This window comes from Rhipicephalus microplus, chromosome 3 (assembly GCF_043290135.1).
Source record: "Rhipicephalus microplus isolate Deutch F79 chromosome 3, USDA_Rmic, whole genome shotgun sequence".
NCBI lineage: Eukaryota > Metazoa > Arthropoda > Arachnida > Ixodida > Ixodidae > Rhipicephalus > Rhipicephalus microplus.
The window spans coordinates 69244917-69272159 of record NC_134702.1 but is presented as its reverse complement, the minus strand read 5'-3'; the positions used below and the strand labels follow the sequence as shown (position 1 = coordinate 69272159).

The 27243-nt window shown below is 44.9% G+C and overlaps 1 protein-coding gene across 1 annotated transcript in view; it reads left to right on the top strand.

Annotated features, from left to right (window-relative positions):
- LOC142802825 (uncharacterized) overlaps nucleotides 1–27243 on the top strand; it is a 191073-nt gene that overhangs the window by 57019 nt on the left and 106811 nt on the right. The window lies entirely within an intron of this gene.

Below are 27243 nucleotides of genomic sequence, written 5' to 3'. Positions count from 1 at the left end.
CATTCGCGAAATTCAGCCGAAGTATATACGGCACGCCTTTCACGACATGCGACCGCTCGCTGTTGCACACGCCTCTGTATTCTATGCGCGCGTCGGAGCAAATATATAACATTGTTCACATGCAGTATTCCCTTAAGTTCACAAGATTGCAAGAAAAAAATCGCGCCGAAAGAACACAGCAGGCTGTATACAAAATAAACACCGCGCATTTTTTTTCATAAGTGTTTCGTGCTGTGCATGAATTATTTATGCGATGTTGATGCGTTCATATTGGAAGGAAGGCGGAAACAAAACACTGCACGAGACCTTATATTCAACACGTCTACAACTGTTGAATCAACGTGCGTTGCTGTATAGCGGCAACAACAAGTAATCTTCATGCATGAAGCATGTGTACAACCTTCGCTTATGTAGTCGCAGAATGGGGACTACATAAGCGTTTGCGCTCGTAAGCGTTTGTGCTACGTAAGAGTTTGCGTCCGTGAGCATCTGCAGGCTGCAGATTCGACGCTGCGTGCTTCGTGGCACGAAGTCACCGGATCATGTTATTTACTCGCGAGACTACATGTCCTACGTTACAACTTCACTGTATACTGCTCAGAGAGAAGAAGCGCATTCTATCATGTTTCTAAAAGTAATGGAAGCCTTAGTAATCTAGCTCAAAAAAGAAAATGCAATAAAATAAAAAAACCTACCACATTTACAGTGTGCCTCAATCGTAAAACAATGTGACATTGTATCTACGGTTTAGGTGAGACAGATTGCTGGTTTAAAATAGCTAATTTTTAAGTGTACTGTTACAACGAACATTGCATATAGCGAACTCATTTATGACCCCGACGCTTCTTCGCTATAAAGGGGTTCCACTGTATATGACACAAATAAATAAGGGGTGAGTTTAGGGGTCTATTTCATCCCTGATGGTTCGGGCCTATCGATGGAGCGGGCTCCTGCGCGGTCGCGTGACGGAAGCCCCTTTAAGCGTTCGCTAAACAGCCGCCTTGCGGGGTGACGAGCTACACCGCAGTTCTCCCTGTCTCGTTTGTTTGTGTAGGCTGCCGAGCTATGCTTTCTCGCATTGTGTGTAAGCAAACAAACGAACGCGGCCACTGAAGGAGGGGGGAGGGGGGGCGAACGAAAGAGTGACGGAACGTCGGGGAGTAAGAGGAAACCACAGCGTTCTCCGAGCTGCGAAAAAAGGGGAGGGGCGTGGAGGAAGACTCTTAGCCCCCCTCCCCAACCTCTCGCTTTCCTACCGTGAGACAACCAAGGCGTTCTCTCCTTCTTTGTGGCTGTCTCGCGTGGAAGCACTTTGCGAGCATCACACCCATACCCGAGCTAATATAAACGATGACCACCCAACCCATCCGCCATGTGAACGCCGATGCTTCGCGTGAAACGTTGGTGGTCGCGTCGCCTAGCTCTGTTTTTGTTTCATGGCAGTGCGAATCGCTTCGTCATTCTCTTTCTCGCGCGCTTTTCCCCGCGTTTCGTCTTCGTGGGAGGGAGTGCTCTCGACGCCATGCGCGGAACAGAACAGCCACAACATTCGCACGAACCTAGCGCGTTGTTTTTTTCCGGTCCATCGCTCGGTGGCAAAAGGGCGCGACGATGAGGATCGATGACGGCGGATATGATGGTGACGGGCGAGCTTCGATCGTATTCGTTATCTTCTGCACATGTTTGTTAAGCCGCACCTTTAATTAGTTCTCGCATTTACACGAGGACGTCCGGCGTATGAACTAAACGAAATGCCGTGAACATTGGAAGCCGTACCCGCAAAATTGCTTCTTACTTCTTACTTCGTGGAAAATCTGAGCCAGTCTTGATGCTGAACGTATAGTCAGTGAATCCGACAAACCGATTGCAAATAGCACTAAATAACGAATCGCTGCTACTCTATACTACTACTACTACTACTACTACTACTACTACTACTACTACTACTACTACGAATAATAATAATAATAATAATAATAATAATAATAATAATAATAATATACTGCTGCTGCTGATACTATTACTACTACTACCGCTCTTGCTACTGCTACTGTAACTACTACTACTGCTACTACTACTACTACTACACTGCTATAATATCATTTCTACTGCCTTCGATATACCGTGACATCATCTTGGTATTCTGCGCGCACATGTGGCTTGGTGTCGGCGGTTCTTTAGTCTCCTTTGCTACGGCGCCAGCTTGAAGAAATACTCAAGTCTGAAACAGTTCATTAATATCAATACTTTCATACCTTCAGGTACAGTCGCGCCTCATAAGAAAGCAAGCGTGTTTTCAATGTCGTCAAAAAAAAAAAAAGACGGAATAGAAAGAGCTGCTCATTTCTCTTTCACTGCTGCATCGGCAAAGATCCGCATCCAGGGTGGCGGCCTGGTTCCCTGCTGTTCTAGCTGCAGACTTTAGATCAGTTGCCGCTTCGCTAGTGGAATAGGAAAGAGAAAAGAAGGAAAAACTGAAACAGCGTGTTAGGATGTTCACGCCAGATGTAATTGTAAGCGTCGAAAGTGTTTCCGGAGGAAGAGTAATGAATGCAGTATACATAGAAGCTCATCTGTTACAGCGCATGGAGAATGTCCTTCGGAGTCTTTGCTCACGAATTCGGGGATAGAGTCAATAAGCTTACGAGAAACAACGACAGCCTGTTTACAACTATGTCAATAGTGTTCCAGGAAAACATAAAAAAAGGGGGTCGTCTTCTGCGCACTCCAGCATTTCTTAAGCCTCTTATCAGTGGGAGATTATTTATTGAAAAAGAAAGCCGTTCCTGTCTTCACAACAGTGCGAAACCGCCAAGGCAAATGAAGACATAATGAGAGCCGTGTGGTGTATTCACCTCTTTTTTTTCTTTTGACGCTGTTTAGCGTGGTTTTTCGAGGGTTAGAAAAAAAAAGTTAAGGAAGCTTCGCACTAACCCTGAAGAAAGTGCGCAGCTTAGCGGCCTTCTTTATTTATCTTTCTCTCTTCTCTTTTTATGTTTTCTTTGTATCTGTTCAATTCTTTTTCTACATATGCATTTCTTTCTTTTTCTCCCCCTTCTTACTTCACTTTCTTCTTTTTTTTTCTCTCTATATTTAAGCTCCTCTGTTTTTATACATCATTATGTCTATATATATTTCTAATTTTCTCTCTTTCCGCCTTTCTTTCTCTTTTATTCTATGCTATGCTTTACTTTTGCTCCCTCTTCCTTCCATCTTATTCGTCTTCACTGCGCTTTCCCACCTCATTGGTATACTATATTACACAAGGCTATCCTATGCTCGCCTAGCGGGCTGACCCACCGCGATCGATAAAACTCTGTCATCCCAGAAGAAGCTACTCAACTGCGCAGGCTTTCGACCCCGTTCCCAAGTGGCTCGGACTTCCGTACACTTGTGTGTACGCGGTTGCCTGACTTCCGAAATGCCTCCTACCCTCTGGGGAAAAAATGTGGCTGTTGTTGATATTAAGGTAATTCCGATGCGGGGAATTATAATGGGCGCGGTTGAGAATGATTACGCCTAATATTTTAGTGCGCTAAAGAAAAAAAATGCCTTGATAGTCGAGTGGTTATGATGTTTGGCTTCGGATTGTTGGTACGCAGGTTCGCACCTCGATTCGTCAAGAACTTTTTTTTTCCTCCAAGTATTTCCCTCTTCCTCTTCCTTTCTGTTATTCTGGACTCGTTCGCTCACCTATTGAACTCATTACAACCTACGCCAGAGAAATCGGCGGGTGTGTTCTGGGAGTGAAGTAGATGATCACGAAGAGGACGAAGATGGTCCGTTTCGGTTTATGATGGTGGTAGTGTTCAGTTCGCGTATTACGATGGACGGATGGATGGCAAAAACAGCTCCGATGTTAAAGCGATACGCACTGAACACGGCAACGAGATGATGTAGTATGTTGCAATGGTATACTGTTCCTATCGAAAAGCAGCGGTAACGTTCCCATGTCGTGCACTTTGGTATCAGCGGAAGCTTCGTAGTTTGAAATCTACGAAAATTAGGATAGGGAATGTTGCCTTAGCAGTTCGTTTTATCTTATGGTATCTCTGGAACCTCCAAGGCTGATTCACACCAAAGGCGGTGCGGCAAAGCGGCCAAGCGGGCTTTTAGAAGCGGCGAAGCGGCGAGTGCAGAACCTGTTCAGACCGCATGTCTCCTTCGGCTGGCCGCGCGGCAGAAAAGGTGGGCATCTTTTGGTGGGCATCTTTTGCGCCTACGTCGCTGTCACGTGGCAATGCTTCTCCTAAGCTACATTGTGGCGCCTCTACCGCGAGGTGTTCTGATTGGCTGCCGCAAAGCGGCGAGCTTCGGCGGGCGGCCAAAAATTGCTCGAGGATTGATCGGCCTCGCCGCCTGGTTTTCGTCCCGCTTTTGCCACCTGAAGAGGAGGGTTTCCTAGCTTTCCGCGTTGCTGCCATGCATGCCGCTTTGGCTGCCCCGCCTTTGGTGTGAACGAGCCTTCAAAGTTTGAAAGCTATAAATATTAGGCTAGGGAATGGTACCTTAGCAGTTCTCGTTAGCTTATGGTATCTACAGAACTTTGAGAGATTGAGAGCTATGCAGATTAGGCTAGGGAATGACGCCTTACAGTTTTTTTTTTTTTTGGCTAGAGATTTGAAAGGCGACCATACTTGAAAACGAACAAATCACCAACGAGAGGTCTTGTCTTTGAGCTTTCAATGTTCTTTTGCATAGATAGACGATGTATTTGACCAAGCCAAATAGTGTGGCATGCACCATTGCGGAAAGTATAGCGTCCACTTATCATCCTGGCACCAGAGAGTAAGTGTCTCAGTAACAGGCATTGGTTCAGATTCTGCTTACATCGTCAAGGTTCTCACCTCTCTCAGCTGTTGTTCGCAGTGACAGTGCATCGGCGTATAAGTTGGGAAAAATAAATTAAGGTATTTACATATTATAATGTCTAAATAAGACAATTGTAGGCGTAAGATCGTTGGGGAGCTTCTGTGTTAAACCACTCGGGACTGTGAGTATTCGAAGATCTTCAATGAAACGTTTCTTCGACGTATAAAGGCAACCATTCAGCAATAAGTGCTTCCTTTAGAGTTCTTTTTTCACCTCCTTTGCAATTTTTGTGTCAGAACTCGTACTCTGTCACCGATTCTGAGAATTGATAGTATGCACCGATGTGCATATCCACTGAACACTATGGCTGCCTTACACACAGCAAAAAAAAAAAAAAAGTTCGCCAGCAAAGTTGAACGATGTTCTTTTTTGGTAATCAAAATCCAAAAGACGAGCACAGGTGGTTTCAAGCCATGAATAGGAAAAAATTTCAAATTAAAAAATAATTTTTGAGCTTGTCGCATTCAGCTCAAGGACGTAAGAGTTTGTTGCTCTTGACCGTTGAGTCGGGAAAGAGAGAGAGAACATTAAAGACACCAAGAACAAAAAGATTAAGCAGACATGAATATATGGTTTTATATCTTTCATATATAGGGGGAAATAGTGGATTAAAGACACCAAGAACAAAAAGATTAAGCGGACATGAATATATGGTTTTATATCTTTCATATATAGGGGGCAAATAGTGGATGGAAGCATAGCGAGTAGAGACAGAATAAAAAAAATGAAAAATAAATAGGAAAACTGCTTCAGTTATATGCGTTCGCGCAGGCTGGTAGTTACGTACCTGCGCTTACATGGGTTTCTGGTGCAATGTCAAGACCCCTCGATGCCGTATAACTATTTCTTCTCACAGGGGCCTCCCGTTGAAGTAAGTGAGCGCATCGAAAATTAATTGTCTTTGCTAACTGTATAGCGGGCATCACGACAGAATACAAATTGAACAGCAGAACTCTTTTAAGCCTGAGTTTTCAAATCAGCTATGGCCAGAACAACGAAAATAATAACATGTGGCGTTTCGTGTGGCAAAGGCACTATGTGGATATGAGGCACGCCATATGTGAAGGGCTCCGGTAATTCTGATGTTCTGGTGTTCTTTAACCTGCACCGACATCGAACAGTGTATTCGGGTCTTTAGCTTTTCGTACGCATCGAAAATACGGCCACCGTGGTTGGGATCTAAACCTCTACCTTTTGGCCAACAGGTGAGCACCATAACCGCAACGTCACTGCGGGAGACAAAAAAAACAACAACCAAGAAACAAAAGTTGTCATATTTTTATTTCTCCTGGGTTCGTCTTGAGTTTTCTGACCTTGCTGCTGCTTAAGCTATCCATTATTCATCTGTTGCAAGATGACTTCTCCAGATTACCAATCGCACATGGTGCGTTCTAATTGCAATCAACCTAGTCTACAATAAATGACATTAATTGCATATGTATGGATGTGGAATTCGATCAGCTCTTGGAACAAGATTCCGTAGCGCCGTACAGAGAAGGCTGGTTTATAAAAGTGCTGAGTATTTCTGTGTGCGTTGAATTTATACGTGTAGATTGGCGCTCAAAGCGGAACCACGCACCTCGCACGATTGCTTCGCTGTTTTTTTCTTCATGTCTCGCTAGACTTACCTCCGCAATAATGGACTGTATAAAGTGCCTTTTACTCCACCGAGTACATTCGACGCGCTGTGAGCTTTTATCACAGCGTTTGCCTTAAACGTGGAGTAATTATGATTTAGTCTTCTGCTGGCACCCCTCAGGGTGCTACTGAATAGAACGCTGTTCTTTAAGCTGTGTTGATTTATAATGTAGTCACTTTAGAACGAATCCGGCACGTTTGCTACTACCGTGGCTTTATTAACGTTCAGACAATGAGCGGGGAACATATAGTTAAGTTGAGGTGAATGCTTAGCTGATTCCGTTATAACTACTTCTTAAAAAAAAGTGATGATTCCGCAGTTATACTCGGGGACTACTTTCTATGGCAGTGAAAGGAAGGCTACGTGGGTGGAGCTACTGCACCTGTACTCCTCCGCGAAGTAGTCCGGTTCGGCTCGCGTTTCGAATGACGGGCGGGTTCGTGTAATCCCACGCACTGCGCAAAATTTGATACGCCTGCTTACACAGCCATTTGTGAGAGAAATTCGACACAAGCTTTTTCGGCGAGTCGTCGGAATAGCTGGAGGGCGACGCGCGCTCACCTTAAAACGAAGACTCTATTTTGACTGTGAGGTGCACGTTAAACGTGCGACGTTTTCAGACGCGCAAAAACGCGAAATAACTCTTCAGAAAGCAACAACAAATAACGGTATCTCCTCGGCGCGTGCAGCGTCTCTTTATAAACGGCATAGGAAATAACGTTTTTATATTGCTTTAACGCGGAGGAGGAGGAGAAAAACTTTATTTATCCCAAGGGGGAAAGGTGAGGTGGTGGAGTGTCAGAGGAGCCTACCCAGCTTAGCTCTCCGCTACCCTCTTGGCCCAATCCAAGATCTGGTCCTGGACCTCGGGCGTTGAGCTGCACATAGCAGCCCCCACTGTTCCTTACTATTAACGTGTAGAGAATTAGGTGGTGGGTTTCGAGTACATCCCATCCTAGATATGGTCTAGGTTAGCTCTTTGTTGACAAAAATGCACAAAGGAAACACGGGCGCGTTCGTGGCACTATATTTTACAGCGGTGGCACATGCCCCCTTTGGCCCCGTAGCCTTCCCTTCATTGCCACAGAATGTTGTCCCGGAGTATATATGATCTGTTCGCATTTTACATCGAACAATGGAAGTTCGTCGGTAGAACACGATACGGCGAAAGCTACACCCTAAGAAGTAAAAAGGGAAACAAAAAGATATCGAGGTTACTACTTTAGAAGATTGGCTAACCTACCTCACCCATTGCACCATTTTGGGAGTAACTGCGAAGGAGTAACCGCGCAATCGTGGTGGCTCTTCAAAGGAGCAACAGTTATTTAGCGCAAAAGAAAAATCAGGTTATGGTTGAATAAACCAGCCTTCCGAAGTGCGTGCAGGTATTTGATTAGATGTACAATCGATGTTCAAGCGTCATATTGAGAAATTAATTTCAGAAAATTTTCAGCAAACACACGAGATTCGCACTCACGACCACTTCGTGAGCATGCACGTACACTAATTATTACACCACACCGCGCTACGGCACCGTCTGAAAGGAAACAGGCTTGCGTACATGCGCCGATGACTCATTTGCACACGGCGCGAACATTCCTGCAGTTACTCAAAAAAAAAAAAAGGTGCTTTATTCCATTGCCCCTTTTTGCGGTGCCATGTGCAATCTTTAGCGCACATTTCGTCTTTTATGGGATAACTTCGCAGTTCTTCCGGAAAGATTTTTATAGTGCAAGGTGTTTATCATGCACTTACAGGCTTGTTAGACCAATGGTGCGTTGCCTTTTTTTAATTGATGGCTGAGCTAGAGTCTCTGAACACACTTTTTTCGGGAGCAGAAGAAAAGACGGGTGAAACAAATTGCAAGCATGGTTGGGGATATGCCGTCTACAGTCTGTAGCTCAATTTTTTTTATCACAAGTACTTCAGAAGCGATTTATTTGTCTTCTCCGTTCTGGAAGGTCTTGTCTCTCTTTTTTTTTTTACCCTTTATCCCCTACGCCAGTGCGAGGAAGCGAACTGGACGCGTGTCTGGTTAACCACCCTACCTTGCTTATCTCACTTGAATAATTCTCTATTCTGTCTTCATTCCTGTTTCATATTTGCTTAGAAGAACAAAAGGCAGATGTGCTCTGCCTCACGAGAACCAGCAGCGCCCCATTTTCTTGACACCGCGTTTGAAAACGAACAAGAACAGAATCACACGGAACCAATGATTGCAATAGCTTATTTCGTAGCCGCTTACACCGCATCAGTGCCAATCAGGCGCGCGCTCCCACTCGACGCCACAAGAGGAAAGTTCTAGCCAGAGAGTTTGTTGAAACGTGGCAGTCCGTGTTCACAAGACAAGTGCGACGCGGTGTGCGAGATAAGGCGCCGTGGTCTTCGTATCCGCTGCTATGAATCGCGTGGGCAGTGTAACGGAAAAACCGTCGCTCTGCGACGTCGCGTGTCGCGTCCTTGTAATGGCGAGCATCCTATACAACGATCTGCATACAACTGCGTGAAGCCAGGCGTGTATCACATGTCTTTGACGCACGGAGGCTCACACTATCGGCAGGATGCAGCAAGAATCGTCGGTGAATTCCGGTGCCTTTCTTTTTCCTCCCCGCGCTCTCTTACGATGCTCTCTTACGATCCACAGATGTGCTCCTAAAGTGTGCGCCTGTGCGGAATGGGTTTGACCGTTGAAGGGGCCTAACTGGTAACGATTACGTCATATACCTCCTTATTACAAATCTGATATTGACAACTTTGCGTTATAACGAACTAAACAGGAATTTCCGTTGGTCACGCTTTATTTCAGTTATATTTATTCTCGTGATAGCCAAACCAAAAACGCGAGAGCCGCCGTGATATTGTTTGCCACGAAGAAATGATTCGTTCCCGCGAGGCTCGAAATTCGAATGGTAGCATGAAAACAAACAAAAATTAAAAGAACGCTTGAATATTCACAAACATGGCTAAAAACTGATGCTTGGATGAGTTGATGAATACTTATGAGAGAGAGAGAGAGAGAGATAAATAGAGAGGAAAGGCAGGGAGGTTAACCAAGCTTGGCTCGGCTGGCTACCCTACACTTGGGGTGGGGGAAAAGGAGAATAATAGAACGGAAAGAGATAGAAAAGAAGAGGAGTAAGAAAGAGAAGCATGAATAGTCAACTCGAGACTACACAGCACGGTCTCGCACAGTTCTTTCACAAGCGGTCGTGAAGTCTGGTAGTCCTTAAAAAGTACAAGAGGGCTTTCGTCGCTTTGCGCGTATGGGAAGCCGTCGGCCAAGGTCCCAGGATCTTCTCTTCTGTAAGCGGCCGTGAATCCAGCTGACAGAGCTTGGCTACCATAATACGTTGTTCGGTCTGGTATGCTGGGCAATGACATAGAATGTGCTCAAGCGTTTCTTCGCAGGCGCAGATGTTGCATGTCGAAGTGCTCGCCATTCCAAGGAGACGAGAGTACAAATTCGTAAATGCCACGCCCAACCTCATGCGACACAGTAAAGTTTCAGCGCATCGTGGGAGCCCGGATGGCAAACGAAGTTGCAAGTTTGGGTCAATCGAATACAGGTGCGTGTTGGAGAAACCCTGCGTATTCCATGTGTGAAAGATATACGGCGAGCAAGTGATTGTAGTAGCCTTGCAGCGTCCGTTCTCAAGAGTGGTATGGGCGTGCGCTGGTCTTGGCCATGAGCCGATCGAGCAGCGTCATCCGCGCGGTCATTACCGACGATTCCGCAATGACTCGGCACCCACTGAAATACAATATCGTGACCATCCGTGAGCGCTTCGTGGTAGTCGTGCCTTATCTGATATACTGATTGTTCGTGTAACCCGTGCTGCATAACAAACCGTAGTGACTGTAAGGCTGACCTGGAGTCGCAAAAGATGGCCCATTGGTTAGGTTGCTGGCGAAGAATGTACTTTACTGCACCTTGAAGTTCTGCGAGCTCTGCTGCTTGTCGACGTCGTGGTGTGAGAAAACTTGTACTGAAGCAACACATTTTCATATGGAACAACCACTGCTCCTGTAGAGCTGTTGGAATTAGTGCAGCCATCGGTGTAAACATGTATGCGGTCGAAGTACCTTTCGTCCAACAGACGCAAAGTCAATTGCTTCAGGGCTAGCGTTGACATGCGTGCCTTCTTAAAGATTCCAGGAACTGATAAGTGCACGTCAGGTTGACGAAGACTCCATGGCGCAGTCGCTGGATGCATCGCAAGGTTGAAGCTAGGCGGTAGTATGTCCTGATGTTTTGTCACGATACCGCAGTACCAAGAATGGGGCCTCCGAGCTGTCAAACACGCTAAATGATGTGATGGTAGCCGTGATAAATGCCGAATGTGCGCTCTCAGCGTCTCGACAATGATATTCGTTGTGACCGGTTGTTCTTGTGCAATAACGATAGTTGACACTGTCGATGAGCATCTTGGGAGGCCAAGGCATGTCAGAAGTGCTTGGGTTTGTACGCTTTGCAGTGCACGGATGTTAGTCTTGCACGTGTTGGACAGGACAGGAAGGCTGTACCGGAGAGTTCCGAGAAAGAGGGCTGTGTAAAGCTGCAACATGGAGTGCACGGATGGGCCCCATGATTTTCCGGCGACGAACTTGAATACATTTTCAATGCCAATGAGCCTATTGTTCAGGTATGTGACATGTGGGCTCCAGGTTAGGTCACGATATACAATGGCACCTGAATCTATGAGTGCTCTTATATGGGATTGATCTGTCATCGATGCACAATGAGTAGAAAGACATCGGTTTGCGTGTGAACGCCACCGCTGCGCATTTTTCTGTGGCGATAGTCAAACCTTGCTGGCGAAGGTATGTCGATGTCATTGTTGCCGCTTTCTGTATTCTTGCGCGCACTTGAGGCAGTATCACGCCGGGCGCCCAAATGCAGATACCGTCAGCGTAGAGACATATATAAGCCGTCTGTGGCAGCATTTCAGTGAGCCCCACGAGAACCAGGCTGAAAAGAGTTGGACTCAAAACACCGCCTTGTGGCACCCCACGACTTGTGAAATACTTATTCGTAGACCCATCTTCAGTTAAAACGAACATGGATCTCTTTGGGAGGTAGCTTCTTACCCATCGAAAGACACGACCTCCAAGTTCAGCTGCTTCAGGAGCATTGAGAACAGCCTCGTGGGTCACGTTGTCATAGGCACCCTTCACGTCTAAGAACAGAGCTACCGACAGCCGCTTCTGAGCTTTCTGATGCTGAACAGAGGTCACTAAATCAATAACGCTATCAACTGAGGACCGACCTGGTCGAAAACCAGCCATAGCATCAGGATAGATGTTATAATGTTCCAGGTACCATTACATGCGTGTAAGCAGCATCCTCTCCATGACCTTGCCAACGCAGCTTGCTAGTGCTATAGGCCGGTATGATGCCAAATCGAATGGAGACTTTCCGGGCTTCAGCAAAGGCACCAGGCGACTACACTTCCACTCATCAGGCACCATTCCATCATGCCAAGACTTATTGTAAATGTCTAGAAGACAGCGCTGTGCCTTCGGGCCTAGGTGACGCAGGGCAGTATGGGTCACTCCATCCGGACCTGGGAACGATGAGCGTCTGCATGTGTTCAATGCCGCATGAAGTTCTTCCATGGTGAATGCAACCTCCATTTGCTGATCTCGTGCGACTGGAACATCCTGTGGGAATGGATCGATTGGTATGGAGATGTCGCCAGCGATCTTTGCACAAAATTCCCCAGAAACATCAAGCTGTGAGCAACGTTGGTGTAGCGCCAGAGCGGCGAAGCGATGACGCTGTTGCGGATGTGAGGGAATACCTCGAAGAGTCCTCCATACGGGAGACAAGGGCTTTTGAGGGTCTAGCGAGTCACGAAAGTTCTCCACCGTTGTTCATGAAGTTTGTGCATTCGACGCTGGATTTTTTCTGAATGCGTCTGGATTCTCTGAGGTCAGAGATAGATTTCGTGCGTCTGTATCGTCTGTCGGCACGTCGGCGGACCGCTCGAAGTTGTTCCAACTCTTGGTCGAGTGCCATGCGTCTCGATTCTTTCGAACATATCTTCGTGAAAGTTTCCATTGCACAACTAATCACTTCTTCAATGGATTCCGGCGGTTCGTGCACGCACTTGCTCTCCACTGATATCTGAAACTCTTCCCAGTCAATTAGTCTTGAATGTCCAGGGGAAGGAGAATCGTCCAGACCTCTGATTGTCACGTACGTGGGGATATGGTCGCTGCCATGTGTTTCAATATCTGTGAACCATTGGATTTTCGTGACAATGCTATGCGACACTAATGTCAAGTCCAGGCAACTGCTGTAAGTTACTCCTCGGAGATAAGTAGGGCTGCCGTCGTTCAGCACCTGAAGCCCGTGCTCTGATATGAGATCCTTCGTGCCTTTTCGATTTGTCCTGATGCTTCCCCACAATGGATGATGGGCGTTGAAGTCACCCATCAATATCCAAGGTGCCAGAGTCGTTGCAAATATACCATTTAATATATGTTGATAGTCGACGTGACGGCGCTATATATGTGGCTATCAGCGTAAACGACAACTTCTTCTTTTTAACGTATAGACACACGTAGTGATTTCCATTGTGAGACTCTACTCTTTGGAGAACGTAAGTGAGTTCTTTACGGATGTACGCAGCAACTTGACTTTGCTCAATGCACGATGAAGAAACGAATGATTCATAGCCCGACAGTCGAGGTATTTTTGAAAAATGCGGTTCACAAATCATGGTGATGGGGAACTTTTTTCGAAAATTAATTGTCTGAACTCCATTCTTGGCTGTAGACCTCTTGCGTTCCACTGAATTATGGAAGCACGCTTGACTTTTTCTCGGAAAGGCTGATGCGGTCTATGGTGCGCCATCTTGTTATTGAAGTCCGGCAAGAACTGGTTCTAGTGTGTCCAAGATTTGCAGCGCGCATTTAGCGGCAGGGATCGGTAGACTATCCAATAGAGTGCGAATAACACTCATGAACGACCTCAGTACAGAAAAGACTTGTACCTCTTGGCCGGACAGACTACCTGCTGGGGGCATATTCGTTGTTGACTGTCGATATTGCGGTTCCGTAGACACGTGTACCCGCGGTAAAGTGGGCCAGTCAGAGCCGGATGTTCTCTGTAGCGCCACAGTGTCTTCCGGCACCTCTGGACGTACCCCACCTGGTGGCGGAAGCGGGGCAGGTCTCTGTGGTCGTGGTGGGGTGGTGGTGGCGGTGGCGGCGTAAGTGAAGGCACCTTCGGCACAGGACTGCTTTTTCTTTTCTTCGAGCACCGCCGTTGACGAGAACGCCGTCGTTGAACAACCGTTTTTTTTTTTTTTTTCGCTTTTTTTTTTTATTGATTTAATTTCAGACAACCCGTGTACACAGTTTGCCTAGGGGATCGGCGTAAAGGCAAAGAAAGCCTGACAAAGCGCCAACCCCCTATGTACACACATACATAAACAGGTTATATATAGCAGTACAAAAATTGAGAAATTGAGATACATACAATATCAAAAAACATTTACAATTTTTTTTTTACATCAAGCCAGTATTAACAAAGAAATGAACAGCAATTATGAATTAGCACAAAAAGAAATAATAAGAGACTATTTACGCACAACAAACAGGCAGACAAAAGCAAAAAAAAAAAAAATCATAAAGTCACAGCAGCACATAAAAGTTACATAAAATAAAATGAATCGAAAGAGGTATGAGAATCTGTTTGAGTTTTTAGAAGGAATGTGTGTATCTTCTTTTTGAAAACATAAATGGAGGAACTTTGTTCAATTAATGCCATCACAGTGGGGTGTTCATTAAGAAAGTGGGGAATTTGGTAAGTTAGTTTTTGTGTACCGTAATTTGTACGAAGCGTGTCTTTCTTGAAACTAATATGTCGTAAATTATGACTGTGGTTACGCTCGTGATACTTCCTGAAAAATTCAATTCGATTAGATTTAACTTCACGATATATAATCATTGCTAATTTTTTATATCGGATATTATTAATGACTAGCAGTCTATGTTTTTCGAAAAAAGGGGCTGTGTGCGAACGAAAAGGTAGAAGTTCAATTAATCGCACAGCTCGTTTTTGTAATAGATATAAATTTTTGAGGTTAGTTTTTGTCGTCGTTCCCCAAATCAGAAGACAATAGTGAAGGTGCGAATGTATGGTTGCGTAATAAATCTGTCTTTTTAACCATACTGGTAATAGGCTGCGCAACGTGCATAGTATGCCAACTGCTCGAGAGATGTTTTTTCGCAAGTAATTTATATGCACAGACCAATCTAAATATTCGTGAAAAAAGACACCGAGAAATTTAAGAGACGCAACGCGTTCAATAGGCTGTCCCTGAAAGCTAATAATATTCTTACTAATGTATGTTTTGTTACGAGGTCTAAAAACAACAAATTTTGTTTTTTTAGCATTTAGATTTAACCTGTTGGCCCTAAGCCATGTAGATAAGTTTTGTAGCCAAATATTCGCTTTCAACATAAGGTCGTCAATATCTGGCCCAGAGAAGAATACATTCGTGTCATCGGCGTACAAAATAATGTCAGGTGTAAGAGGTATGTTAACTATATCATTTATGTACATAATAAACAAGAGTGGGCCAAGGATTGACCCTTGTGGCACGCCGCATGTAATTTTACCGAATTCAGATTTCGCATTACCAATATTGGTGTATTGCACACGGTTTTCTAGGTAACTTTTTACAATGTCTAGAGCTATACCTCTGACACCGTATCTGGATAGTTTGAGCAGTAAAACATCATGCTTAACGGAATCAAATGCTTTTTTAAAGTCAAGGAAAAGCCCTACCGTGAATAGTTTTTTTTCTATGTTGTCAACTATTTTATCTTTAATATCGAGTAATGCCATTTCTGTGGATTTTTTCTTTTGGAAACCATATTGATTTTTTACGATAATGTTTTTTTGCTGAAAAAAATTAGTAAGCCTGAAGTTTATAGCTTCTTCAATAACCTTGGAAAACATAGGTAAAACAGAGATTGGCCTATAGTTACCGAGATCGTTTTTATCTCCTCCTTTAAAAATAACTGATACCTTTGCGATCTTCAGTTCGTTGGGAAACGTTCCAGAGCTTAGAATAAGATTGCATATGTGCGATAGAGGTAAACAGATAGCATGAGCGACTACTTTAAGAGGAACTGCCTTCAATTCATCTACACCACAGGCACTGTTGCTTTTTAACTTTTTTAACAAGCCGCATATTTCTTCCGGTGTAGTAGGATACATATAAATTGTTGAATCTGAGCTGTTCATGTAAGAAGTGCAGCTGATATTATTTGTCGGTGAAGACGTGCAAACACCTGCCTTTAAAAAATGCTCATTAAACTTGTTTGCCAGCGAATTACCCGTATATGATACGCCCTCAATCAATATTTCCGATATTACGTCTCTTTCGTTTTTATTTCGTAGTTCATTAACGCAATTCCACACTTTCCTGGAATCGTTAGCAATGCTAGTAAACTTAGCCTCGTAATACAAGTTACGTGCTTGTTTAATATCAGCTGCTAATTTATTTCTCATTTTTTTGTATTCAGCTAACTGATCAAGGTTCTTTGTTTTTATAAACAATGCAAATAGTTTATCACGGGTCTTTATTCTCTTCAGTAAAGAGGCATCAATCCATGGTTTTCTCGATTTTTTATGTTTTTTAAGCTGTTCTAAGGGAAATACAGTGTAATAGAGTTCTTTTAATGTTCTAATAAATAAGTCATAGGAGACGGTAGGATCAGTTATCTGCAAGACAGGCTCCCAGCTAGTTCCTTCAACCAAATGTTTGAAATAATTAACCCTTTCTGCAGATATTTTTCTTAAAAGAATAGGTGGCTGTTTGCGTTGGTTGTGTTGAGCCATGTGAGGCGTAAAAAAGATGAAGAAGGGCAAATGATCACTTATGTCTGATATTAACACTCCGGCATCAGATTGACCAATTTCATAATTTGTAAAACAAACGTCTAGCAAAGTTTCAGATTTGCTCGCTATTCTTGTAGGTACATCAATGACATTTTGACAGCCAAAACAAAGAAAAACATCAAGTAGCATCTGTGCAGGTGACTCCACAGAGAGAAAGTTTATATTCAGGTCTCCACTAATTATTATAGGTAGACCAACGTATGAACAGTGCTCTAAAACACGCTCTAGAAATTCAATAAATTTTGTTACAGAACCGTTTGGAGGCCTATATAGAACGGCTAGCATTGTGTTAAAGCACTTCACAAGCAGACATTCATAGTGAACATCAATGATTGAGTATTCTGGAATAACTTCATAATTAAAGTGGTTTTTAATGTACACAGCAACGCCTCCTCCTCTTTTTTTAGGTCGTGATACTGATATGCAGTTGTATCCCGAAAAGTTTACAGCGGGGCAGTCATTGGAAAACCAAGTTTCGGTGAATGCCAATACGTCAAACTCATGATCTAAGTTGTCTAAAAAAAGGTTAACAGAATCATGTTTATTTTTTAAACTTCGTGTGTTAAGGTGAAGCAAAGAGAATCGCTTGGTGCCACGTAAGGCCTTGAGACGCCTAAATGAATCAGCATCATGGTATTTTGTGTTGTCGTGAGCAGCCATATGCTTATATGGCGCACGAAAAAAAAAGTGTCATTTTTAGAGTTATCTTATATGGTCGAGGTCACTGGCTGTCTTAATCCGTATTACTCTGTCCCGTTCACTGCGCCGAACGAAGAATTTTCCGTCCTTGACCCAGGCGAATTGATATTTCATTTCTCTTGCCTTTGTTTTCATTTGCCAGAACAACCGCTTATTCTGTGCAGTCAAGTTTTCATTGATGAAAACCTTTGAATTCTTTTTTCGTAGCTCGCCTCTTTTTGCAAGCCAAGCGTCACGAGTACACCGGGCAGAAAAACGCACGATAATAGGCGATGGCTTATCACCCCCGTCTGTGCCTGCTCTAGTGCGCAGTCGGTGGGCGGCTTCAATATCCTTTCCAGATAATTTTGGAAGCTCCAGTTCATCAGCCAAAAGATTAAGTTTTTCTATTACTTTTTCATTAGTTTGTTCGCCTAGTCCATGGATTTCCAGGTTAAGGCGTCTGCTATATTGATCAAGGTTATTAACTTCTTGCTTAAGCATTTCTACTTCACTATTGTTAGTCTGCGTTTCAAGTTTTTCCACTCGCTTTCTTAAATTGCTCATATCAGTACTCTGTCGCTTCATTTCGGCAAGCACGTCATCATACTTGCTTGACATTTCCTGTAGTGACCTTTCAATACCACATACAGTGTCAGCAACACCTGCCAGAGCATCGACTTGCGATTTCATTGAAAGAAGTAGTGATAATTTCTTCTGAATTTCGCCTATTTCTTTTGCGAGGTTCATTTCCTGCTCCACATTTTCTAGTTCAGCACACTTGCTGCTTCGAGCTTTCGACGTTTTGCAAGTTGCACAGCTCCACGAGTTCTTCGCCGCTGCATATTTCTTTTTATATGCCGATTCTGTTACTCCTGAACATGCACCTAAATGATACGTATATTTACACTCTAAACATGACAGGTATGGTGCGTCCCGCAAAACTTCATGACAAGAAATGCAGGTGTCGGTCATGTTAGTTACTCAGCAGCAGTGGCAACCGCGTACTCAACCAGGATATGTCAAATTTTACATACAGATGAGCACCAACCTGGGAAAAGGAAGACGATTTGCTTTAGTAGCCAGTCGACGAGCCTCACGGTGCCACCACTGCTGAATGTGTGTGACAGGACACACGATGTTTTCTTCTTTTTATACGTTCTCGGTGATGACGTCAGGCTTGTTATCCAACGTTTGTGCCACTGGACGTCGCACCGATGGATGGTAGCACCGATGTTTCTTGATAGACGTCGATTCCTGGGAAAAGGAAGACGATTTGCTTTAGTAGCCAGTCGACGAGCCTCACGGTGCCACCACTGCTGAATGTGTGTGACAGGACACACGATGTTTTCTTCTTTTTATACGTTCTCGGTGATGACGTCAGGCTTGTTATCCAACGTTTGTGCCACTGGACGTCGCACCGATGGATGGTAGCACCGATGTTTCTTGATAGACGTCGATTCCTGGGAAAAGGAAGACGATTTGCTTTAGTAGCCAGTCGACGAGCCTCACGGTGCCACCACTGCTGAATGTGTGTGACCGCTTGCTTTCGTGAGGATCCGTTACCGCTTGCTTTCGTGAGGATCCGTCTTTAACCATTTGTCTCAGAATGCTCCTCTCTTTTTTCAGTACTGGGCAGTCTTTGGATGAGGTCTCATGGTTCCCGTTGCATTTGCTGCAGTTTAGGAGAGTTGATTGGCAAGCCTCTGCTTTGTGGGGTCCGGCACAACGTGGGCATGCTTGCTTGTTGTTACACACATCATTAACATGACCCAGTTATAGACATTTGTGGCACTGTAGTGGTCTTGGGATATATGGTCGTGCAACGTGACGAAAATGGCCAACCTTTACATGTGATGGGATGCAATCACCTCTGAAGGTCACCTTGATGCAACGGGATTTGCCAAGCCGGCATACTTGCAATATGTTCGTTGCCCCAGTAGCTGGCTTTATCAGAACAGGAAGGTCTGCGTTTGGTATGGAAACATCAACGTCATAAATGACGCCTGTCGTCGTGTCACTATCCTGCGGAATGTAAGTTCTGAGATAGATGCCTCCAAGCTCCGTGACAGTTCGCAGGGTATGTAGCGCAGCCGGGTGCGCAACGTCTATGGCCAAGATATTCTTCAGTGGGTTGAGTCTAATATCCTTTATCTCATGAGGCACGATAGCTTCGAGACGCGCTGATATCACTTGCCTGTTCATGTTCTTCAGGTTGATTGAAGAGTCGACAGGAACAAAAAGTATGGCATGGCGCTCAGAACTGCACGCCGCCTTCACGGTAGAGTCGCTAGCTGGCGAAGACGCGCTGACCATTCTCCTTTTAGCTTTACGCTTCACTGCAGGGATAGAATCGTCGTCGCTGTCTTCACTACTCGCCGTGTACAGTTCAGTGCTGTCACTGGTGCTGTCGTCCTCTAGGCTGTTGCGCTTCCTTGAGGTTGATGTCGAAGGTGGCGCCAAGTCCGGATTGCGTACGGTGGTGTCTGGATCCATCGCTGCTCGCAGGAGAGCGATGATCCTCGGATAAATCGTAAATTCACACAAAAAAACACCAAACGAAATAGGCAGCGTTCGGCAAAAATACACTTCGTCCGAATACTTATGAGATATTCTAACATATTATGGGATAATAAAACAGTTCGCAGTTTTGCGCTGTGCACGTGGCTGCCTGGTTTTTTTTAATATTTAATAACCATTCAAAAATAATTCGCAAACGCATTTTTTCAAATGCGAAGCATTTTTTAGTGAACTTCGGCGACTTTGAGCGTATCTATCTATCTATCTATCTATCTATCTATCTATCTATCTATCTATCTATCTATCTATCTATCTATCTATCTATCTATCTATCTATCTATCTATCTATCTATCTATCTATCTATCTATCTATCTATCTATCTATCTATCTATCTATCTATCTATCTATCTATCTATCTATCTATCTATCTATCTATCTATCTATCTATCTATCTATCTATCTATCTATCTATCCATTTACGTATGGGTGCTCTCGTTACCTTTTTCGTGGCGTGAACCAAAATTAGCATGGGAGGAGGGGGTAAGATGATTTAACGAATGTGAGGCACTGGTCAAGACATGAATAATGTCACAACCCTTCGCGCACGTAGTCAAACACTTTCCGCCAGACAGTGGGACATACCCACGGGCGGGTATATGCCACAGGTGATTGACACTTATTATCTACCCAGGAACAATGAGAACACACATGGTCAATTTTAGCGCGTCAGCGTTAAGCAATACCCGACATCAGTATACCGGCGACCCAACGAAAACAGAACAAAGAGAGAGAGAAGGAGAGAGAAAGAGATTGTGGTTATAAAAGGGAAAAGAAGAGAAAAGTGAGCCCCGTAACTGTCTGCATCTGGTGCGACACCTCAACAGTAGCTCACAAGGAATGGGGGTAAGGAGGGATTAAAAGGAGAGGATTAAAGGTATATATATATATATATGCGCAGGGACAGCGAGCGACGACGGTAGTAAAAAGCGATAGGAAAGATCAAACATGGTCACAGGAGTCTGAAGACGGGGCACCACTGGCGAGAGCTCTTGTCGGCGACAGGGGATGGCGTAGGACCAACCCAGTCGGCCAGAGCTACGCTGTCGTCGGAGATCGCGAGGACACAACCAGTCGGCACGGAATCCAGCAACTGAGTATAGAATAGATGTCAGGGTTCAAGCTGAAATCGAACCAAAGCAGTCTGCGTGGCAATGAAGCATTCTACCACAGAGCTACGCGAGGTCTCGGAACTACTCTTCAAATAGACGCTTATCTTCGTGAAACATCATATTGGTTGCAGTGCTGCCTACCCAATTTTATAAGCATTACATGTGTACTTCTTTGATACAGCCGTCACGTCGGGTTAACGTCAATTCTGGTTAGTTGCCATGCGCTGAAGTTGATTTATGTAGCAGTGTCCAGGGCCAGCATCCTCGCGAGCATCAGCGCTTCATATCAGCTCCTGGTGTTGTTAATACGCATATTCCAGTTTACATCCTCGCGCAAGTGCAAACAGCTGGTTATACAAACATCTGCAACTCTTCAACGTATGTCTGTGCGTCTAACATTTGTACATATGTCATTTCATGACGTGTCGCTCAATAATAATAAAAAAGACTACAACACAGCCCCCTCCCTTTCGCATGCTTCGCAAAACGACGATCCCAGGTACATGGGATCTGCCAATCTTTTTCATCATATTTTCAATCGCATCCTTCTTCAAATAATTATCAACGTTGACCTGTTCTTCCAGGACAAATTCGTTCGGTTTTGATTTGATTTGTGGGGTTTAACGTCCCAAAACCACCCTATGATTCTGAGAGACGCCGTGGTGGAGGGCTCCGGAAATTTCGACCACCTGGGGTTCTTTGACGTGCACCCAAATCTGAGCACACGGGCCTACAACATTTCCGCCTCCATCGAAAATGCAGCCGCCGCAGCCGGGAATCGAACCCGCGACCTGCGGGTCAGCAGCCGAGTAACTTAGTCACTCGACCACCGCGGCGGGGCAAGAGCTTAGATGTGGTTCACGTTGAACATGGAAATTCTTATTGCTGTCAGACTGTGTCACCGTGCGGCATCGTAGCTGCCGTACGCTCGTGTAACAACCACTTTCTTCAGCCTCCTCGTAAATTGGTTTTCCTTTGAGTTTCAATCAATCAATCAATCAATCAATCACATCTAAGCTCAATAATTTAGGTGAAACGAATCACCGAAAGTATTGCGAGAAAAACGTCAAAGTAATGAGAAAGGTGACTCAGCAAGTACGCGAAAAAAAATGACGTAACAGCTGCAGCGATATCCCGGGGTGAGCGCAGTCGAAGTATTTTTGCAAGACTCGATACTGCACGCGTGCGCAGTGGCACACCGGCAAAAAACGGTGTCCGTACAGATACGCGGCTGCGTCCGATACAGATAACCGCAGTGCAGGCGAAAGCTTCATATCTCTTAAAGTGACCCATGAACAACTGATGGTGCAAGTGTGATGTCCTGCGGATCGAAACCGCGACTTGATTGCGCGGCAATAGCGTTGTTCTGTCTAAGCAGAAACATGTTCTTGCTTTACACTCCCGTTGACTGCCGAGGCCGGTAATAAAACCCATCCTCAGCAGCGCGACGCAATTGATTGATATGTGAGGTTTAACGTCCCAAAACCACTATATGATTATGAGAGACGCCGTAGTGGAGGGCTCCGTAAATTTCGACCACCTGGGGTTCTTTAACGTGCACCCGAATCTGAGCACACGGGCCTACAACATTTCCGCCTCCATCGGAAATGCAGCCGCCGCAGCCGGGATTTGAACCCGCGACCTGCGGTTCAGCAGCCGAGTACCCTATAGCCACTAGACCACCGCGGTGGGGCAGCGCGACGCAAACCTGATTTCAATTGCAGGGAGGCCGGGAATCTAAGCGCAGTATATTGAATACCACTGCTGTCTGGGTTGGGTAAAGGACGAGCAGGCGACAGTCTCGGGGAAACACTGCACCTCCTCCCCACCTCTGGCTCCGTTCCTGCTTCCTTTGCTGTATTTAACAAGCACAGGCGTGGGTGAGCGATAAACACAATGCCGTGATAGCTTTTGGGAGTCGCTACGTTACGTCTTCCGATATCGAAGTACTGAAAAGTACTTTTCTCTAGTCTATGAAGTTCCCGATTCAACAAAATAATTTGGATTATCTCATCACTTCGTTAAATAGAGTTTCAAATGTATACAAAGGTGCGACAAGTGACACTTCCCCGCATAACACAGAAGCTTTCCACGAGTGACGATAGTTATAGCGCGAGAACAAAACGACGACACAGAGACAAGAAGGACACGAAAGACACGTCCTTCTTGTCTCTGTGTCTTCGTTTTGTTCTCGCGCTATAAAGACACGTCTTTCTTGTCTGTGTGTCTTCGTTTTGTTCTCGCGCTATAACTATCGTCATTCCATACGAACTGGCCCAAGCTGCCACATTTCCACGAGTGTAGCGGCGTTATTGCGAGATTCTCCCCTTCGGAGACGGCTGTTTCTTTAGTTGTGTTCACTTAGTGCAGCAGGTCTTTCGTCACGCATTTGTTGACGAGGCAGTTTTGATGCTTTCGTTTCCGCTGGTGCTCGGCGCGCTTCAAGTGCGCGGCCTGCAGCGAATAATTGTCGAGCCGGGCGTCGTCCTCGCGCACCAATTATGACCGCTCGAGGAAGCGAAACGAACCGACCGCTATAATGCATGGCCACGCGGTCGCCGTTGCCGTGCGTTTAATAAAGGGGTGAACCGCATAACGCGAGTCGAGGAGACGACGCGTCCGCCGTTGTCTTTTTGCCGCTTTACTTCCGCAAAGTACGCACTGCTTGCCTGTGCTGAGAGTTTATGCGAAGTTTAAAGGGACCTTGCAACACTTTTAGAACGCTGTCGGGAAAACGGCGTTCATCTGTAATCGAGGCAACTCACAGTGCGAGCTAAATTTTGTGACACTACATGCGGCACGGGAACTCACATTTACATTTTGAAAAGTAGCGAGGAATCTTTTGTTCTTCTATCAACAAATTCCGTCATCGTCAGACCTGACTACGTAAGTAAATTATCGAATCGGCCTACTTATTATTCCATTAATAAACAACTATGCTGTGTCCTTCCCTCCGACTACGTCACCGGAAGGGAAGACACGGCCATTGGCTGATTTGATGATCGCATGGACGTTCTCAAGGTCATGATGCGCGCTGGCGTAGCTCCTTCCCCTTCTTGTCATCCCGGTCTGTCTATAGCTTCCATGGAGCGGTCTCGTCGGAATGAAAGGGCAGAAAAAGGATTAAAGCGTACGACGAGTCGCTACAAATTAGCTCGTATTTCACCGATTAAAAAAAACGCGATTATTATTTCAATATGCAGAGGACACCGATAATCAAATGATGCGATTGATTATTGGAAACGTGTAGTAGAAACTCTAACAAAATAGTATTGGTGGGCGTAGAGCATGTATAGATAGTCATCAAAACAAAATGAGGCACGAACAGTGCCAAGAATTCAGGCCAAATTGACCAATCTCTTCTTCCTTGCTATTGGCCGGCAGCTCTCACTAACCATATGATTATAGCAACAGTACAGGCTCAAATTTTCTGTCGCAATAAGTTCGAGCGTAAGGTGCTTTTTGTGAATTCGTGCCCTAATTGCTTCCGGGACCAAACATTGGTAATGTGCTCGCAGTAGCGAGGATGCGTTCAAGTGTTGCGAGGCTTTCGGCGAAGCAATCAACGGCCTTTTGATGATACGTAACTTTGTAGCAATTGTTTCAACAAGGGCGCACGTACAGGTCAATCCCGCGTCGAAACGTCCGCTCCGCAGAAATACCCATTCAGTCACTTGTTGTGCTTATCTCCGTGCGTGTATACCTCAATATTTACATGTGACGCCCACCAGTCACTGAGCAATTAATTTAAAATATGCATGTTGTTGATGCCAATGTGTTACAATGTGTTTATATATATATGTATATATATATATATATATATATATATATATGTATATATATATATATTTGCAGAGTTGCCGATGCCTCGAGCTAACAAGCAAATGATTATCATAAAAAAACACCCCTCCGCCCCCCCCCCCCCCAAAGTGCTGTTATTTTCGCGAAGAGGACCAAGCGGAAATTAAAAGCATTATCTTATTCCTGGAAATATTTCTATTATAATGAAAGTATATAACATAGTTTCGAAAATCGCGTTAAATATTTTTTGACATAAAAAATCTTCGCAACTATGGACGAAAGTACAGACAGACAGACAGACAGACAGACAGACAGACAGACAGACAGACAGACAGACAGACAGACAGACAGACAGACAGACAGACAGACAGACAGACAGACAGATTAGTCGGACGGACGGACGGACAGGCAGACGGACAAACAGACAGACAAAAATCGGTAATCAAGCCCTGAAGGACAACTCGGAAGGATCCGCTTGGGCCCTCGGCTCACCGCTTGCTGCACCCATGTCAGAATCGGGAGTATGGTTGCTTGCCGGACTAGTTGGTTCAGTTATATTTGTTATGGTTGTTATATGTGCTGGAAACGAGAGGTGATGTCTCTCCGCTCTTTCACAAGCCCTCTGGATGGCCGTTGATCGGATTTGCTTAACTCAAGCGTTGTCTCCGTGCTAGTCTCCGTTAGGTTAGACTACCGTGGAGATGTTCGCCAATGCATTATTAACGTTACTTCTTCATTTCCCCAATGCATGTTTTGACTTCAAAACTCAACTACCGAAGGTCATTGACAAACCAACTTAGCGAACGACAGACGCGCTATTGGTGAATGCGATGATCACCTAAGATATATCATTTGCTGGAACAATGCAAATAAGCCCTCACAAGGGCGCGGCAAGCGACTGCGAAATTCCGCAAGTGACTCAGTGGAGAAATAAACACAGATCTACTCATTACACGTGGAACTGGCAACTCTAGCTGTCGCGATGGCTGAAAGCGAACTCGCTGCTAAGCTGCAGAGCACTGCTCTCGCTCGTCTTTAGTGTCCTTAGGCACTTTCCCGTGGCTTATTTTTCCTTCTAAGTAGGTATATAGTGAGATTACAGGAAAGAAGCTTTAAAGAAACAAGAAAAATGAAAAAAAATTGAACGAGAAGTTGCGCCAAGTGCCGCTGTCGTCTTGCTTCTTATCGTCGCGTCGGGATCTCGCTGAAGAGCTGGCCTCTCTTCGTCATTTTAATTAACCCCAGCGAAGACGACTCCTAATGGGCTTTCACGATCTCTTCATATTGTCCGCCGCCAGGCAGGCTGGTCGGTGTCTCCCCATGCTGCGTTATGCTCTCCACGCCCAGCTGGTTGTTCCTTTCTTTCTTTCTTTCTTTCTTTCTTTCTTTCTTTCTTTCTTTCTTTCTTTCTTTCTTTCTTTCTTTCTTTCTTTCTTTCTTTCTTTCTGTGTACGTGTTGCCGCACACCAAGACCACACCTTTCAGCCCACTTTCTCTGCTGAGTGAAAACAGGATCGAGTGAAGTCTGCAACGGCAACGCGAGATTTCCTTGGTCCTTCTTCTCCTCTTCCTAATTTCTTGTTCCTTCTTCATCGTCGTTACCTTCTCTCTCTCTCTCTCTCTCTCTCTCTCTCTTTTTAATCACTGAGTAGTCTTCTTCTGACTGAGCATTCCACCCCTGTAGTAGCGATAAGAACTAAAAGCGCACAAATTTGAACAAACCACAGGCTTGGCACACGCTCGCTCGGACCGATGTCCACGTCTTGGGTACTTTCATTTTCTATCACGTCTTACCAACATGCCCAAGCAGTAACTTTAGGGAGCCTGTGTGGCGTATTTCATTTGGTTGTTAATTGCTGCGTGGTTGCACAAGTTCCTTAATTCCGTTACTTTTTTGTTTCACAGGTTACGTTTGAAGTACACTTCCAGGATGTTTGGAATCTCTCTAAAGATTTCTCATTAAGTCTCGCATGTGGGCCAACTTTCTCTCTTAGCGCTGTTCTATAGTAAAATCAACCTGAACGTATGTTTAATTTGTGAAACTATCGCCATGAACTTTAACCTTTTTTTTTTTATGGACTCTTCAGAGATCGGAGCAGTCGTGCACATGTGCTTCCGTGTTCTTGCAGCTTTACTCTGTTTAATTTCATTCATACAACAGCGTGCGAGTCATAAAACACTCTAATGCGAAAGCCTAAAGCAACATTTCCCTTTCTATGTAGCAGTTATCTTAAATCGCCGTAGTTTTCTCTCTTTCTTAGTTTAACGCGTACTCACCATTCGGCATGTTTGTTGTTACCAAGCCTCAAGTACACCAGCTGCCCACCACGAGCGTAAGCAAAGTGCATGCATGTCTTATCGTGGTGTTCCGCGTGCTCCATGATTCGATTAAACGCTTCCTCTCACCCTCTGCGCTTGGCGAACGTTAAAAATGGAGAGATATATACAAGTTTATTGAACCGAGAAATGTTGGAGCGTTGACCCCTAGGATCCTCGCATGACACCTGTCTTCTGCGCTTTCACTAGTTTGTGGAGTTGCATGTTCTTGAAGACATATTTTCGTGACCTCCATATTCACGAATCACCACGTCTCTCATTTTATTGTTAAAGGGACACTAAAGACGGATATTAGGTCAACGTTTAT